Source organism: Hemiscyllium ocellatum, chromosome 21 (genome assembly GCF_020745735.1).
Source record: "Hemiscyllium ocellatum isolate sHemOce1 chromosome 21, sHemOce1.pat.X.cur, whole genome shotgun sequence".
Lineage (NCBI taxonomy): Eukaryota > Metazoa > Chordata > Chondrichthyes > Orectolobiformes > Hemiscylliidae > Hemiscyllium > Hemiscyllium ocellatum.
In genome coordinates, this window is record NC_083421.1 from 42,701,867 (window position 1) to 42,717,910 (window position 16,044).

Here is a 16,044-nt window from a genome sequence, read left to right on the forward strand (position 1 = left end):
TCCTTTACATCTGAAGGTGGCAACTATAAGCCCACAATTTAAGAAATAAGGGGATAAAACACAGGAAACTACGTTTAGTTTAACATCAGTCATAGGTAAAATGCTGCAATCTGACTAAAGAATAACAGGATACAAAAAAAAATGGCACAACTGGACAGTCAACATCAATTTATAAAATGGAAATTGTATGTTATAAATCTGCTGGGAGTTTTTCCTGAGGATGTAACGAGCAGAATAGGTAAGAGTGAAATAGTGAATGGAGGTACATTTAGATTTTCAGAAAACTTTTGATAAAGTCCAACTCAACAGGTTAGTAAACAAAATTAGAGCAAAAGAGATTGGGATCAGGAAGGAGAAGAGTACACCAACATGGATTGAGAACTGATTAATGAACAGAAACCAGTGAGTAGAAATAAATGGGTCATTTTCTTGGTTGGTACACTGGCTAGCAGTGTATCCAAGAATCATTGCTTGTATCCCAATTATTCAGAATCTGTCAATTACATGGATGTGAAGATTAAAGGCAATGTTTCTGAGTTTGCAAAAGACAAAATGTAGAAGTTAGAGTTGTCAAGAGGGGATTTGGAGAGGCTAAGTGCAGCCAAAAATAAGACAAAGTTGATAAATGCTAGATTATTCACGTTGGAAGGAAAACAAAGCCAATTTCTTAAAATGGTGAGAAACTGACAAGGGTTGAACTTCAAAAAAAACTTGAAAAGCCCTACTAACGAGTCACTGAAAGTTCACATGAAGACACGGCAAGCAATTAAGGTGGCAAATTGTATGTTATCCTTTAATACGAGGGGATTTCAGTATATGGGTGATGAGATCTTACTTCAATTTTCCAGAGCCTTGATGAGACGACACTTCTAATATTGCGCATACTTCTGGATTCCCTAACATGTGAAAGATGTACTTGCTAAAAAGAGTGTGTGCAAAGATTTACCAATAAAATTCCTGGGATGCAGGAATTGGTTATGAGATAAGATTAAATGTATCTTAATTCTCGGAAATTCAGAAAAATGATAGGTGATCTTATTCAAATGTAATTCTTACAAGGCTCACCAATTAGATGCAAGAAGGATGTTTCCCTTGACAGAGTTGGATGGGACAGTAGAATGTGGGGTCATAGCCTAGGCATAAACAGCAGACCATTTAGGACAGAGATGAGGAAGAATTTTTTTCCTCAGAAGGTGTGAGCCTTTAGATTTCTCTACTTCAGAACGCTCTGGAGTTATGTGTATATTCAAGAATTAATCTGTGGAATTCTTTACCACAGAAGGTTGCTGAGGCTGGGTCATGAAAAATATATTCAAGGCTAAGACATGCGTATCTTTAATCAGGAATAGAATCAAGAGTAATGTGGACAAGGTAAGAAAGTGAATCTGATGATCAGATTCAGCCATGATCACACTAAATGGCAAAGCAGACCCAATGGACTGAATGCCCTACTTCATTTCCTAAGTCTTATGCAATTGATAAACTTCTACATGATGCCCACCACCAAATCCTCTTCTCTGTTCTAAGCATTCTGAAGGCATCATTCCATTCATGATAATCTGGTCTTATTTGCTGTAAGATTAACTAGATAAAGTATTCCCACATCTCCACATGATTAAAATATTAATAAATTTAAATTATATTACAATTATGACTGAAAATAATTGAGTTATAGATAGAGTCAGAATCATAGAGATGTACAGCATGGAAACAGACCTTTTGGTCCAACCCATCCATGCCAACCAGATATCCCAACCCAATCTAGCTCCACCTGCCACCACCCGGCCCATATCCCTCCAAACCCTTCCTATTCATATATCCATCCAAATGCCTCGTAAATGTTGCAATTGTACCAGCCTCCACCACTTCCTCTGGCAGCTCATTCCATACATGTACCATCTTCTGCATGAAAAAGTTGCCCCTTAGGTCTTTTATATCTTTCCCCTCTCACCCTAAACCTATGCACTCTAGTTCTGGACTACCCGACCCCAGGGAGAAGACTTTGCCTATTTACCTTATTCATGTCCCTCATAATTTTGTACACCTCTATAAGGTCACCCCTCAACCTCGGAAGCTCCAAGGAAAACAGCTCCAGCCTGTTCAGCCTCTCCCTATAGCTCAAATCCTCCAACCCTGGGAGCATCCTTGTAAATCTTTTCTGAACCTTTCAAGTTTCACAACTTCCTTCTGATAAGGAGACTCTAAATGCATGCAGTATTCCAAAAGTGACCTGAACAATGTCCTGTACAGCCACCACCCAACTCCTGTACTCAATACTCTGACCAATAAAGGAAAGCATACCAACCACCTTCTTCACTATCCTATCTACCTGCGACTCCACTTTCAAGGAGCTATGAACCTACACTCCAAGGTTTCTTTGTTCAGCAACACTCCCTATAGCCTTACCAAACTGTGTTTCATTTTGCTTTCTGATTTTAAAAAAAAACTTAACTGATACCAAAGAATCAAAACATATGGTAAAAACGTTGCTATCGTATAGGATAAATTAGAAAAATGTCCATTAAATATTATTCAAAATTCAACAGCTCTCATTCGTCACGGTCTCCAAGAAATCTCAAAAATGAATAAACAGAAGTATAAGAATGATTATCTCCCTGAATTGTTTCTTTCCCAAATATAGTAAACTACAGTAAAGACAGTACAGTTCTATATGCAGCAAAAGGTCTCTAGATTACCAGTCATCAGATGAACACAGAAGACATAGAACATTTGACTCATCTTAGTTCATCTTTCTAAAAAGATATGTCAGTTCTCTCCCGTTGAGATATCAAATTTTTTTTCAATACTTGAAGTGTTTCATTTCTATTCCAGTTGTAGAGAATTCCGTTGTGTGCATCGATTATTTTTCTGTAATAAACAACTTCTGGAGATATACATTAAGTTTCCTTTTTACTAGACCCATTCTCAATGTTTAAGGAGTAATTGTCCATTTCTTCACACTATTCACTAATAATTATTTTGCATTCTCAGGCCAATAAAGCAGTTGTAGATTCATAGAATCCCTGCAATGTGCAAACAGGCCATTTGGCCCATTGAGGAGAAAGTGAGGACTGCAGATGCTGGAGATCAGAGCTGAAAATGTGTTGCTGGAAAAGCACAGCAGGTCAGGCAGCATCCAAGGAACAGGAGAATCGACGTTTCGGGCATAAGCCCTTCTTCAGGAATCAGGAATTTGACCCATCGAGTTCACACCAACATCCGAACAGCAACTCTCTACCCCATCCCCTGTAATTCTACATTTTCCATGGATAATCCACCTAGTCTGTGCAGCCCTAGACATTACGATCAATTTTGCATGGCCAATCCACCTAGCCTGCACAGCTTTGGACTATAGCTGGAAACTCACACAGACACGGGGAGAATGTCTGTGCGGAGTATGCACACTCATCTAAGGCTGGAATCAAATCCTGGTCTCTGGTGCAATGACACAGCAGTGCTAACCACTGAGCTACCTACCGTGTTGCCCATTTACAGATAGATGAGGCTGTTCATTCTGGGAGAACACAAGAACATTTACTTAAATTGAGAAAAGCTGCAGAAATCTATGCAAATCATTTTAGAGAAGCAGAGCTGTTTCAGTTCTCCGCGACTGACACTATTTGCTGAACAATGGGCAGCAGTAGATGATAGATTGAGGCAAATCTCTCACAACAGTTGGATAAGTTTAACACATTCTCAGAGGTTACTTGGAGATTTACCCACTTTCACATATGAGGACACGCTGAATTTCTGATGACGTTTTAATGGTATATAACATTATCTCGGTTTCTTTCTCCAGATACTGCCTGACTTGCTGAATATTTCCTACATTTTCATTTTTTACCCCAAATACCCAACATTCATATCAATGTGCTTTCAAATGGGTTAAATCTTGAGGTACACAATATGTAATGTCTCTCCACAGAAATAAAAATTTTTATGCACATCAAGGCTTGGCTCCAATTATAACATTCAGCACTTAATGATATGATGAATTACAACAAGAGGGTTCAACAGATCTAAAGCAACAGAAAACAACAACTACTTCAAAATGAAAAGATTGCAAGCAGGCAGATGTAAGAAAAGGCAGATTCATTTTGAACAGGTATTAATTCAGATAAAGCGGTTGTTGCTGATGGTTAAATCCCAGACATTATGTATTTAGCTTCTCATTAGCATTATAATGGAATCATTGTCATGTTGACATTACAAGTGACTTGGGGAATTGATGTTTTACTATATCAGATTCATGGCAAGCCTTTAACGGCAACCACAGAGCAAGTCATAGAGATGCACAGCATGGAAACAGACCCTTCGATCCAACTCGATGCTGACCAGATATCCCAACCCAATCTAGCCTCACCTGCCAGCACCCCGGCCCATATCCCTCCAAGCTCTTCGTCTTTCTACTTCTCAGTTTAGAAATCTTCAAAACCTCTCTTTGGCCATGCTTGCTCTCCTTTCACTTTATAACCTTGTTTCTTGTCATAGAGTCATATGGATGTACAGCATGGAAACGGACCCTTCGGTCCAACCTGTCCATGCAGACCAGATATCCCAACCCAATCTAGTCCCACCTGACAGCACCTGGTCCATATCCCTCCAAGCCCTTCCTATTCATATACCTATCCAAATGCCTCTTAAATGTTGCAATTGTACCAGCCTCCACCACATCCTCTAGCAGCTCATTCCATATACGTACCACCCTCTGCGTGAAAAAGTCGGCCTTCAGGTCTCTTTTATATCTTTCCCCTCTCACCCTAAACCTACGCCCTCTAGTTCTGGACTCCCCGGGCCCAGGGAAAAAAGACTTTGTCTATTTATCCTATCCATGCCCTGTATGATTTTATAAATTTCTATAAGGTCACCCCTCAGCCTCCGACGCTCCAGGGAAAACAGCCCCAGCCTATTCAACCTCTCCCTATAGCTCAAATCCTCTAATCCTGGCAACATCCTCGTAAATCATTTCTGAACCCTTTCAAGTTTCACAACATCTTTCTGATAAGGAGACAAGAATTGCACACAATATTCCAACAGTGGCCTAAACAATGTCCTGAACAGCTGCAACATGACCTCCCAACACCTGTACTCAATACTCTGACCAATAAAGGAAATCTTACCACACACCTTCACGATCCTATCTACCTGCGACTCCACTTTCAAGGAGCAATGAACCTGCACACCAAGGTCTCTTTGTTCAGCAACACTCCCTACGGCCTTACCATTAAGTGTATAGTCCTGCTAAGATTTGCTTTCCCAAAGTGCAGCACCTCACATTTATCTAAATTAAACTCCATCTGTCACTTCTCAGTACATTGGCTCATCTCATCAGGATCCTGTTGTAATCTGAGGTAACCTTGATTGCTGTCCACAACACTCCAATTTCGGTGTCAACTGCAAACTTACTAACTATACTTCTTATGCTCACATCCAAATCACTTATATAAATGATGAAAAAGTAGGGGACCAGCACAGATCCTTGTGGCACTCCACTGGTAACAGGCCTCCAGTCTGAAAAACAACCCTCCACCACCACCCTCTTGGCTTCTACCTTTGAAACAATTCTGTACCCAAATGGCTAGTTCTCCCTGTATTCAATGAGATCTAATCTTGCTAACCAGTCTCCCATGGGGGGGGGCCTTGTTGAATGGGAAAGAAAGTGAGGACAGCAGATGCTGGAGATCAGAGCTGAAAATGTGCTGCTGGAAAAGCGCAGGTCAGGCAGCATCCAAACAGCAGGAGAATCAACGTTTCGGGCATGAGCCCTTCTTCAGGCTTATGCCCGAAACGTCAGTTCTCCTGCTCTTTGGATTTCCTGAAGAAGGGCTCATGCCCGAAATGTCGATTCTCCTGTCCTTTGGATGCTGCCTGACCTGCTGCGCTTTTCCAGCAACACATTTTCAGCTCGGGCCTTGTTGAATGCTTTACTGAAGTTCATACAGCTCACATCCACTGCTCTGCCCTCAATCCTCTTTGTTACTTCTACAAAAAATTCAAATCAAGTTGTGAGATATGATTTCCCATGCACAAAGCTATATTGACTATCCCTAATCAGTCCGTGCTTTTCCAAATACATGTGCATCCTGTCCCTCAGGATACCCTCCAACATCTTGCCCACCACAGATGTTAGACTCACTGGTCCTTACCACCTTTTCATATTAAAAAAAAGCAATACAAGTTTAGAATCTAGCACAGAATTTAAGACCATAAAAAATAGAAAGAGTGGCCATTTGGTATCTTGAGTCCGCTTCACCATCACAGGATCACCACTGGATCATTGCTGATCCGACATTTCTCACATCTAATTTCCTGCCTTTTCTTCATAACACTCAAATCCACCAGTGATCAAGAATCTCAGCCTTAAATTCTGAGGCTATGCTTGCTGCTCCTAGATTCTCCTATGAGGGCTAACATCCTCTCAGAAGTTACCCTGTCAAACTTTTAAGAATCCTCCAGTATATAGAGTCCCCACCCATTTCGTCTTTGCTCATGAGACGTCCCACAATACCAGGAGATCATGGCGAACCTTCTCTGAACAGCCTCAAATGAAACAATTTTAAGGGGATCAAAGCTGCTCTCAGTAGTCCAGATACGGACTCATCAGCACCTTGTACAGTTGCAATAAGACCTCCCTAGTCTTATACTTAAAACCCCTTGAAATAAGGGACAACGTTCCAATTGCCTTCCCGATAAACTATTACACCTGTGTGGTTTTCTACGTTCCCTGAACAAGTACACCAGAGTCCCTTTGTGTTGCACATTTCTACAGATTTCCTCCATTTAAGTAATAGTGTTCTCCCTTCTAAAATAAACAACTTCACACTTTCCGTTATTATACTCCATTTGCCAACATTTTGCCCAATTACTTAACGTATTTACACCTGTTTGTAAACTATCTGCATCTCCTTCACAACTTGCCTTTCCACCTATTCTTGTGTAATCTGCAAATTTGGCTACACTACATTTACTTCCTTACTCCGTCATTGTAGAACCACTGATTCTGATAGAACTTCACTAATTACAGGTTGCCAACTTGAAAAAGAACCCCTTATCTCCACTCATGGCTTCCAGCCCAGTAGCCAGTTCTCTATCCACACCAATATACCAACTCTAACACCGTGAGTTCTTATCTTATGACTTAACCTTTTGTAAAATACCTTGTCGAATGCCTTTTGGAAGTCGAAATACAACATCTGCTGGTTCCCCTCTCCACTCTGGTTGGAACTTCCTCAAAAAAACTCTTAACAAATTAATCTAATTTCTCTTTCACGAAGCTGTCCGGACTTTGCTAGATTAATGATTTTCCAAAATTCTTATTACTTCCTTAATAATTAATTTCAATATTTCTCCAACAGAATCGTGTATAGCAAATGCCATGGATATTTGAAGAATACATCAAGACTACATTCGCGTGGGGAAAAGTAAACTTGCCTAACTTAAAAAGCTGCTCCATTCCAAAAAACAATGTCAGCTGGTTACATTATATTTTTACCTTTAGTGCACTAGTTTAACAGAAAAAAAACTTTTGCAGCTCTTTCTTGTAAGCAAAAACATGCATTTATATATTGCATTCACAGTTTGGTTGTTTTATCAGAAAATTCCATATGGTAAACTATCCTGATGTGAAATGAACAGGAGCTCACCTGAAGGGGAGCATTTTCACCACATCATTTAAAAACAAATCTAAAAGGATATTAAGTCATTAGGAAAGCCTACCATCTGTGTAAAGAATGCTACGGTGAGACAGTTCCTCAATTTTGATGTAGTGATAGGGGTGGAATGTCACCAAAGTATTTCCAAATCAAGATGGCATGTGACTGGGAGGAAAGTTTGGCATGATGCCCTTCAGATAGTAGACAGAGGTTGTGGGTTTGGTTTGAATGATATTGTTGAAAAGGCAGCCGTGGAATGAATGTTAAATCCATTACCCAGCTTCAGAAATGCAACCTAATGAGAGCTGGCAAATTGAGGCACTCATCCCAAGGTCAATATTAAAACCAGAGAAATTTTTAGAAGTTTGGTATTAAAACTGAAAACAGTGGCAAACAATTAAACAACTCACTCCTTAAAAATGGGGAGTACAACACATCAGTGCAAAAGTTAAGGCTGAAGTATCCGTAACAATCTTCAGTTAGAACTGTTGAGTGGATGATCCATCCAAGCCTCCCAGAATCGCCTTCAGTCATTTCATTTCACTTCACATTAGATCAAGAAACACTTGAAGACACAGGGTTCTGCCATACTGACAAAATTCCAGCAATTGGACTGAAAACCAGAGGTCCAGAAACTAGTGTACTGTAGCACAGTAACAACACTGGAATCAATCCAACTATTTAGAAAACTGCCTAAGTATCTTATCCACACAATAAGCAGGACACATCCAGATAATTACTGCCCACTATTCCTAATCATCAGTAAAATGGTGGGACACGTCATCAACAGCACTATCAAGAAGCACTTGCTTAGCAATGATCTGCTCCTAAACTCTCACAAATAGTAATTGCTGGAGAAACTCAGTAGTCTGGCAGCCTCATTGAAAAGAAAATGAAGTCAACATTTTGAGTCCAGTGACTCTTCTTCAGAACTGAAGAAATCTGTATCCATATGCAGCAAGACCTGGACCGAAAACAGCAAATAATATTATTGCCACAATAAGCATCTTCACCACAGAGTTTCTTAGTATTCTCAGTACTGAATCTCCATCAACATCCCAGAAACTAAAGGTGGATTCACATATACATGCCATGGCTACTCAAACAGGTCAGAGGCTAGGAATCCTGCAGTAATTAACTTACCTTCTGACTCCCCAAAGCTCGCCTACCTTCAAGACACAAGTCAGGAGTGTCACAGAATACTCCCCACTTACCTGGATGACTGCAGCTCCAACAACACAAACTTGACACCATCAAGGACAAAGCATCCAGCTTGATTGGCACCACATCCTTAAACATTCACTCCCTCCATCACCGACACTCAGCAGAAGTGTACACGATCTACAAGATGCACTGCAGAAATTCACCAAGGCTTCTTAGGCAGCACCTTCCAAGCCAACCATCGCTGCCATCTAGAATGACAAGGACATCAGATAAATGCCAATATAAAGGAACAGCACCACCTGCAAGCTCCCAACCAAGGCACTCATCGTCCTGACAATGAAATATGTTCCTGGTCCTTCTTTGGGTGAAAATCCTGGAATTCCATCCTAACAGCATTCTGGGTGTTCCTAGGCCAAATGGACTGCAATGATTCAAGAAGTAGCTCACCATTATGTTCTGAAGAGAAACGAGTGATGGACAATAAATGATGACCCGCATAGCCCACATTCCTTTAATGAATATAAAATAAACACTCAGGCCTGCTAATCTATCCAGGAGGAGAGGCAGTCTTTTCCTTACCAAGCTCAGTTATTGGCCTAGACATTACAAACAGGGTCAGCAACCTTGATCAAATTTTTAAAAATCCATTACCTTTACTTTTAAACATCAGCACTGAAGATTCCTCAATGGAGGCCTCCTTTTACAAACTTACAAGTCCTCAAATCCAGCAACATATAAGATTACTGCAGAAATCACATGCTCCTTTACATCATTCAGTGCCATATTTGTTAGTTAGAACATCCAGCAGACATTTTGAAAACTACTGTAGAAAGGTAAATATGTAAGGTAAGCAAGGGGTAGGGGTGAATGGGTAGGGACAAGTGGGCAAGTGGATTGAGGAGGCTGTTGAATTAGGTCAGGTTGAGAAGCGTTAGATCTAGAGTTTGGGATTTTTTTGGAGGGTGGGGGGCATAGTCAAGGTTTATTGTGTATTAGAAGGGCACGGCAGTATTTGAGAGAATAGCTTTTTAATTCTCCAACATTTCACAGGTAACTATTAAGCTTTAGTGAGTTGGGACAATTGTGAAGTCTCTCACCTCAAAACTTCTCAGAGGATTCCAGTCAAGTAGAATACCCATCAGAATTTTCACTATCCTGGACAAATTCATCAGAGTAATCTGTATCAGGAAATCTGCATGGTCCCAATATGCAACTTTACTCTACACTGCTCTAATGTCTATCTGACCATCAGAATATCTGGATCAATAAAAGGTTTTTTTTAACATATTAACAGATAATGCTCTTTTGAATCCATGAAGGTGTTGACTCGAAGTATTAACTCAATATAATGCTCTCTTCAGATCCAAACATTATGCCATTTTGTAAACACTGCAAAGCTTGAAAATATTGGTAAAATCCTAGAGGCATGATTTCACCATGAGTGTTAACACATGCAGTAATAATTTAAGATAATATTTTGTACAAATCCATGGTCCTTGTGAATAAGAAAGTTCATTTTCTTAAAAGGGGATCTTAAACTAGTAATGCACTGCACGATAATGCAACAGTTCACAATTTTTCCAAGGCTTTTCATGTTTTAAAGACTTATTGTTTTTACCTAACAGACTTCCTTGCATTAGTAGCTACCCAACAGAATCCTGCATCATGGGCAAGCACTGTGGTTAGCAGCTTCTGGAAGACAGATGTTACAAACCATGGCCAGCTATTGAGTCTACTTTTCTGACTTCTCATTTTTCAGAAAAGTCCCAGGAATTTTGGTGATAAATATTCTATAGCTGATATTCAAACTTCATGAACAGCGGCTATATTATTTTCGCAGAATTAAATGATGGTCAAAATAGACATCTACCTAAGCCCAGCAGATTCATTTAATACTATCACATGATTTTTGTTACTAACGCAAAACTTGGTAAAGTAGTTATGTTTTAAACAATTTCTAAAGGCAAAATAGAATGTCATTTAAAAAAAAAGGAATACTGAAAGTTTGCTAAAATCTGGCCAGGGACAAACCGACATAAAACTTGGTCATCAGGAAAAAGCCGCTCTGGCCAACACTCATAGAAACTTAAGGCAAAGTTTTTGCAATTTGGCAAAAAAGATGTACACACTGGTCATTTCGTAAATAGACTCCTAAATGTAGATCTCGAGGGAGAAGAGAGACAGCTTCCTTCTGTGCCAAAGGAAGAAACTACTTTGGAGATAACTACTCAGCAAGATGCTAGTGATAACAGGTGATCAGATTGAAGAGAAAGGAATTACAGAAATGTCAAAGACAAATAAGTATTAAGAGCATACTATGCTATTGTCTAGCTGTATGATCATGGTCAGAAGATGGCATGAGATTTAAAAATGGACACTGGAAGACTAATTCTGGGATCATTAACAGGGAGAATACAACTTGTTGAATGGCAGGGAGAAGTTTGGGACTTGATCTGCAAGACTCCATATTTGTTGATATTGCGGCATAATGCAAAAACATGGCACTGAATTTTCAGTTCTTAATTAGTTGATAGGGAGAATACCTTTTCTGTAGTTTAGTGCATTAAGTTGCCTAAGTAATGTCTCAATGGTGGCTGTAGTTTGTTCGTTAAGATTTTAACATATGAAATCTTTAGAAGTTATCAATATCCAATAAAATCTCTAAAAAGAGATGCGAATTTTCCAATCCCTATGGGTACCATAACATTTTTAAAATAGGTATGCTATGTTTCAGTCTCAAATAACATTGAATAGCAGGTAAACAGTAGATAAAGAGAGGCTGCCGATATCATCTACAGCAATGGAAGAGTCACTTTAAACTATATACAAGAATCCATCAGCAAGTAACAATTAAAATCTATAATAAATAACAGAAGTGCCTTCAATACTAAAAGTTGCCACCGAGTGATGATACGCTTCAATTTGAAGACTCACCAGAACAGTTTGAAGAGAAAGAGACTTGAATTAAGGCTTCAAAGAAATATGTAAATTAATGCTAATAACCACTTCTCTTTCTCAAGAGGACATCAAATAATTCATCACTAATAAATGATTTGCATAATCTACAGAAAGATGTAAATCTTTGGCACACGTATCTACCTAACTTTAGTTGAACAATACACTTAAATTTAATGATTTTCTGTATGAGAGAGAAAATAAGAAATATTTTTGTAAAAAAAAACAATTTAGTACACTCTATAGAGGATACTGATGACTGAAGGGAGTTAAAAGAAAAACAGACAGAGAGAAAAAAGATTTGAACTAACAGAGTTAAAACAAGATATTATTTGTTGTTGGTTAATTTGGAAAACAAAAATGTCCAAGAAGTGAACAAATAGAAAAAAGAAGAGTTAAATTCGAGATAGAATGTGCAACAGGCCTCAGAGCACTTTGAGGGAGCAAGCAGGACTAGAATGGGTGCTAGGGGAGATGTTCAAAATTGAGAAGGCTTTGGTGGTTTAATGACAGGATGGTCATTCATCAAATGACACAAATGAGAATCATTTTACAAAAAAGAAAACACAGGTGGAAAATGAGAATTTCTTTTTATATGATTTGAAGGTGTCAGTGTTGGACTGGGGTGTACAAAGTTAAAAATCACACGACACCAGGTTATAGTCCAAGAGATTTATTTGGAAGAACTAGCTTTCAGAGCGCTGCTCCTTCATTAAGTGGTTGTGGAATATATATATTTTTATATGCAAGGAGTTATGATCCAGCAGCCTTTTTGTGCAGCCTGATACCAATTAAAGTGACTTCCAAAATCAATTTGGACTGATTACTTGAAAACAGAAACTTGCCAGGCTACAAGAAAAGCACAAGGGGAGTAGAACTAATTTGATAGCTCTTTCAAAGAGCTGATATAGACACAATAGGCTAATTTGGTCTTTTGTGAAGCAACCTTCCAACTCGGCACTGCCCTCATGACCTGTCCTACCTGTCCATCTTCCTTCCTAACTATTGTTTCACCCTCCTCTCTGACCTATCAACATTACACTTACTTCCATCTACCTATCGCACTCTCAGCTACCTTGCCCCACAGCACCACACCCTTCCCATTTATCTCACCACTCCTTCAGCTCACAGCCTCGCTCCTGGTGAAGGGCTTTTGCCCGAATCATTGATTCTCCTGCTCCTCGGATGCTGCCTGACCTGCTGTGCTTTTCCAGCACCAGACTTTTGATCATAATTATATGATTATCTAATAGTAGTAAGAAGAAGTAGCGCAAAGGCGAAGGGTAAGAAACAGCATTACTCCAGCAAGAGGATTTGGAAACAAAGCTGCTTTAAGCCTACATTCCTCCTAAAAATACAGACATCCATTCAGCTAATTCTGCAAGGGAACTCCAGACTTATACAACTGAAGATATAGATATCAACTGTGGGACAAAAGTAGTGGTGATTATGCAAGAGCATCTAGAATTTAGGAAAGAGTGTTCCAAGGGTTGTACAGCTCAAAGATCAGGAATGAGAAAGACTAAAATCATGGTGGGAACCAAGATGAGTCAATAAACACAGATGCAATAAAACAAACAAATGATGAATTCTGGAAGTCTGAAGGAAAAATAAAGTTTGGAGAAATTCAGCAGGTGTGGTGGCAGTGTCTATGGAGAGAAAAACAAAGTTAATGTTTCAAGTCCTGTGATCCATGTTCAAAAACAGGTGTGAACACGTGAGTGTATACAGCTTGATGCAAGATAGAGTACAAGCAGCAGGTTTTGCCATAACCTTAAATTTAGTGAGGGTGGAAGACTGAAGGTTAACCAGAGAAGCTAGTTTGGAGATATCAAAATGAATGGGCCATTTCAATATTAGCTGAGGCAAGTACAGAGATAGCATCTTGGTGATGGAGAGGAGACAGGCATTTATAATGTGAATCAGGCAATTTTACTTGCAACTTTTTAAAACAATATGGAAATATATTTTGCACCTCTTACTTTGATCAATAAATAAGATAGCAACAAGTTCTCTGCAATGGCTAACAATCATGTATCTAATTTGCAATATGATTTTAATCTTTGCCATAATTCTTCCTGTAAGTCAGTCCTGTCAGTAAATTATTTTTATTTAATTTTATATCTATTTGCAGGTACTATTAAGACAGAGCTCTCAAAGCTAAAACAGAATGATTTAGCTTAAAAAAACCTCCAAATTTCTTCACCTCACCTTGGAATGCAGGCAGCATCAGATACACAGAGAATAAATCAACATTTACAAGGAAATTACAGTGAAAATGATGGATATAGAGTGCAATTCACTGCAAAAAAGTGCTGCATTAGTGTAAATCCAGTAAAATGCCATGTAATTCACCCAGAAAGTAGTGGCAATCAAAAAGTGTATGGTTGTAAAAGAATAACAAATGCCTTTCTTGACGTTGAAGTAGGCACATAACCATCAGCTTGCTGCCATGAAATATGATCATTTAATTGTTATGTAGCATCCAACATTAAATTGCTCCAGAATTTTAATTCTGTTTGTTATAAATAAAGTGGTAGTATTGTCAACACTTAGGGCCATTTCATACCATCTACCTTTTCTTTCCATATAATAGAAAATGGATCTGCTACCAGTAGCATGCATGCATCTCTGGCGAAAGTTCCAAAAAGCACAATGAGAAGTATCACCAGTATTAGTTCCTGCTTCTGGAGAATCTGAATTAACAGTAAAAGAGCACAATCATTCAAAACTAGAACTGTCTTTTTAAAAATCAACCCGTTCTGAAGTGTTATAACACACCTTGGGACAGGGAGAGACTTGAATCCAGGTATTCTGGCCCAGAGGCAGGAACACTACAATTGCAGCATAAGACTATTTCAATTGGAATTAAATGCCCTTAACAATCAAAACTCTAGAATCAAATCAATTGCCTACCAGCAATGAGGCAAGAATGGACCAACTGAAATCTAGGACTCGTCAGCACATTGTTGGCCTGTAATTCTCCAGGTACAGATGAAAGATAAACTTCATTCTTGCAGTTTTAATTATCTGAACCTTGAAATGTTATTTTCTAAATGACTGATAACATAATTTAGATGTAGAGGTGTCAGTGCTGGATTGGGATGGACAAAGTTAAAAATTACACAACACCAGGTTACAATCCAACAGGTTTATTTGAAAGTACTGTACTAGCTTTCAGAGTGCTGCACCTTCATCAAGTAGCAGGATCATAAGACACAGAGAATTTATAGCAAAAGATCAGAGGGAGTGTCATGCACGTAACTGATACGATATATGGAATAAACCTAGATTGCTGTTAAGTCTTTCATCTTTTCAAAAGGGTTGCAGGTTTTGGTTCATTAATATGTAAATCCCAGAACTTCTTTCAAATCACATTCTCGAGATCGAGATGCGATGGCAAAGTCTCACAGCGTAGTCTATGTTATGTTGTGATCTCTTGTTATAAGTTCTGTCTCTCTTATGATCCTGCTCCATAGCTAGCTGATGAAGGAGCAGCACTCTGAAAGCTAGTACTTCCAAGTAAACCAGTTGGACTATAACCTGACATTGAGATTTATAATTTAGGAAGAACAAACCTTCACATTCTCTGTGAATCTGCAAGTTCTTTACAGCCACAAAAATTCTCTTATCAGCAAGGCATAGTTAACCTGCTTTCAGTGCTAACGGTGAGCAATAAACACTGGCTAATTTACTGCCCTCTTCAAGTAGTACCTTATTTCAAGTTCTTTAGTCTTGCCCCATAAATCAGTGCAACCCATGCGATCTAACCCACCCCTATTCCCCATGAAAGCTGACAGCTTACGTACCTTTGGTTTACCAGGTGAATAGGCTGGCTCTTTCTGGTCCTTCGTGGAGCTGAAGTAAATGCAGCCCAAGTAGAAAGAGGCCATCAAATGGCTGTTACTTGATAATTAGAGGGAATTAATTGGAGATGGACCACAAAGGTTGACCATGGACATTCTTGTTCAAAACCTGAAGTTCTGAGGTGATTGGAATGAGATAGGTCTCTTACTGGTACTAAATCTGTCTTATTATCTGCCTTGCTTGTCACTTCCCCTGCTGCTTCTCAGAAGAAAAGATTTGCTATTAAAAGTATTCTTAGATTCACTACAGTGTGGAAATAGGCCCTTCAGCCCAACAAGTCCACACCGACCCTCCGAAGAGCAACCTATCCAGACCTATTCCCTTACCTGCACCTAACACTACAGGCAATTTAGCATAGTCAATTCACCTAACCTGCACATCTTTGGATTGTGGGAGGAAACCAGAG

At 39.1% G+C, this 16,044-nt stretch overlaps 1 protein-coding gene across 10 annotated transcripts in view; it reads right to left on the bottom strand.

The window, feature by feature from the left end:
- Positions 1-16,044, bottom strand: part of strbp (spermatid perinuclear RNA binding protein) — a 159,250-nt gene that overhangs the window by 89,521 nt on the left and 53,685 nt on the right. For 3 of the 10 annotated variants that reach the window (XM_060841390.1, XM_060841391.1, XM_060841388.1), the window contains one exon: positions 8,867-9,064. The exons of the other annotated variants lie outside the window; for them this stretch is intronic. The gene's annotated coding sequence lies outside the window, so the exon portion shown is untranslated. The remainder of the gene's footprint in view (positions 1-8,866; positions 9,065-16,044) is intronic. 10 annotated transcript variants of the gene reach the window in all.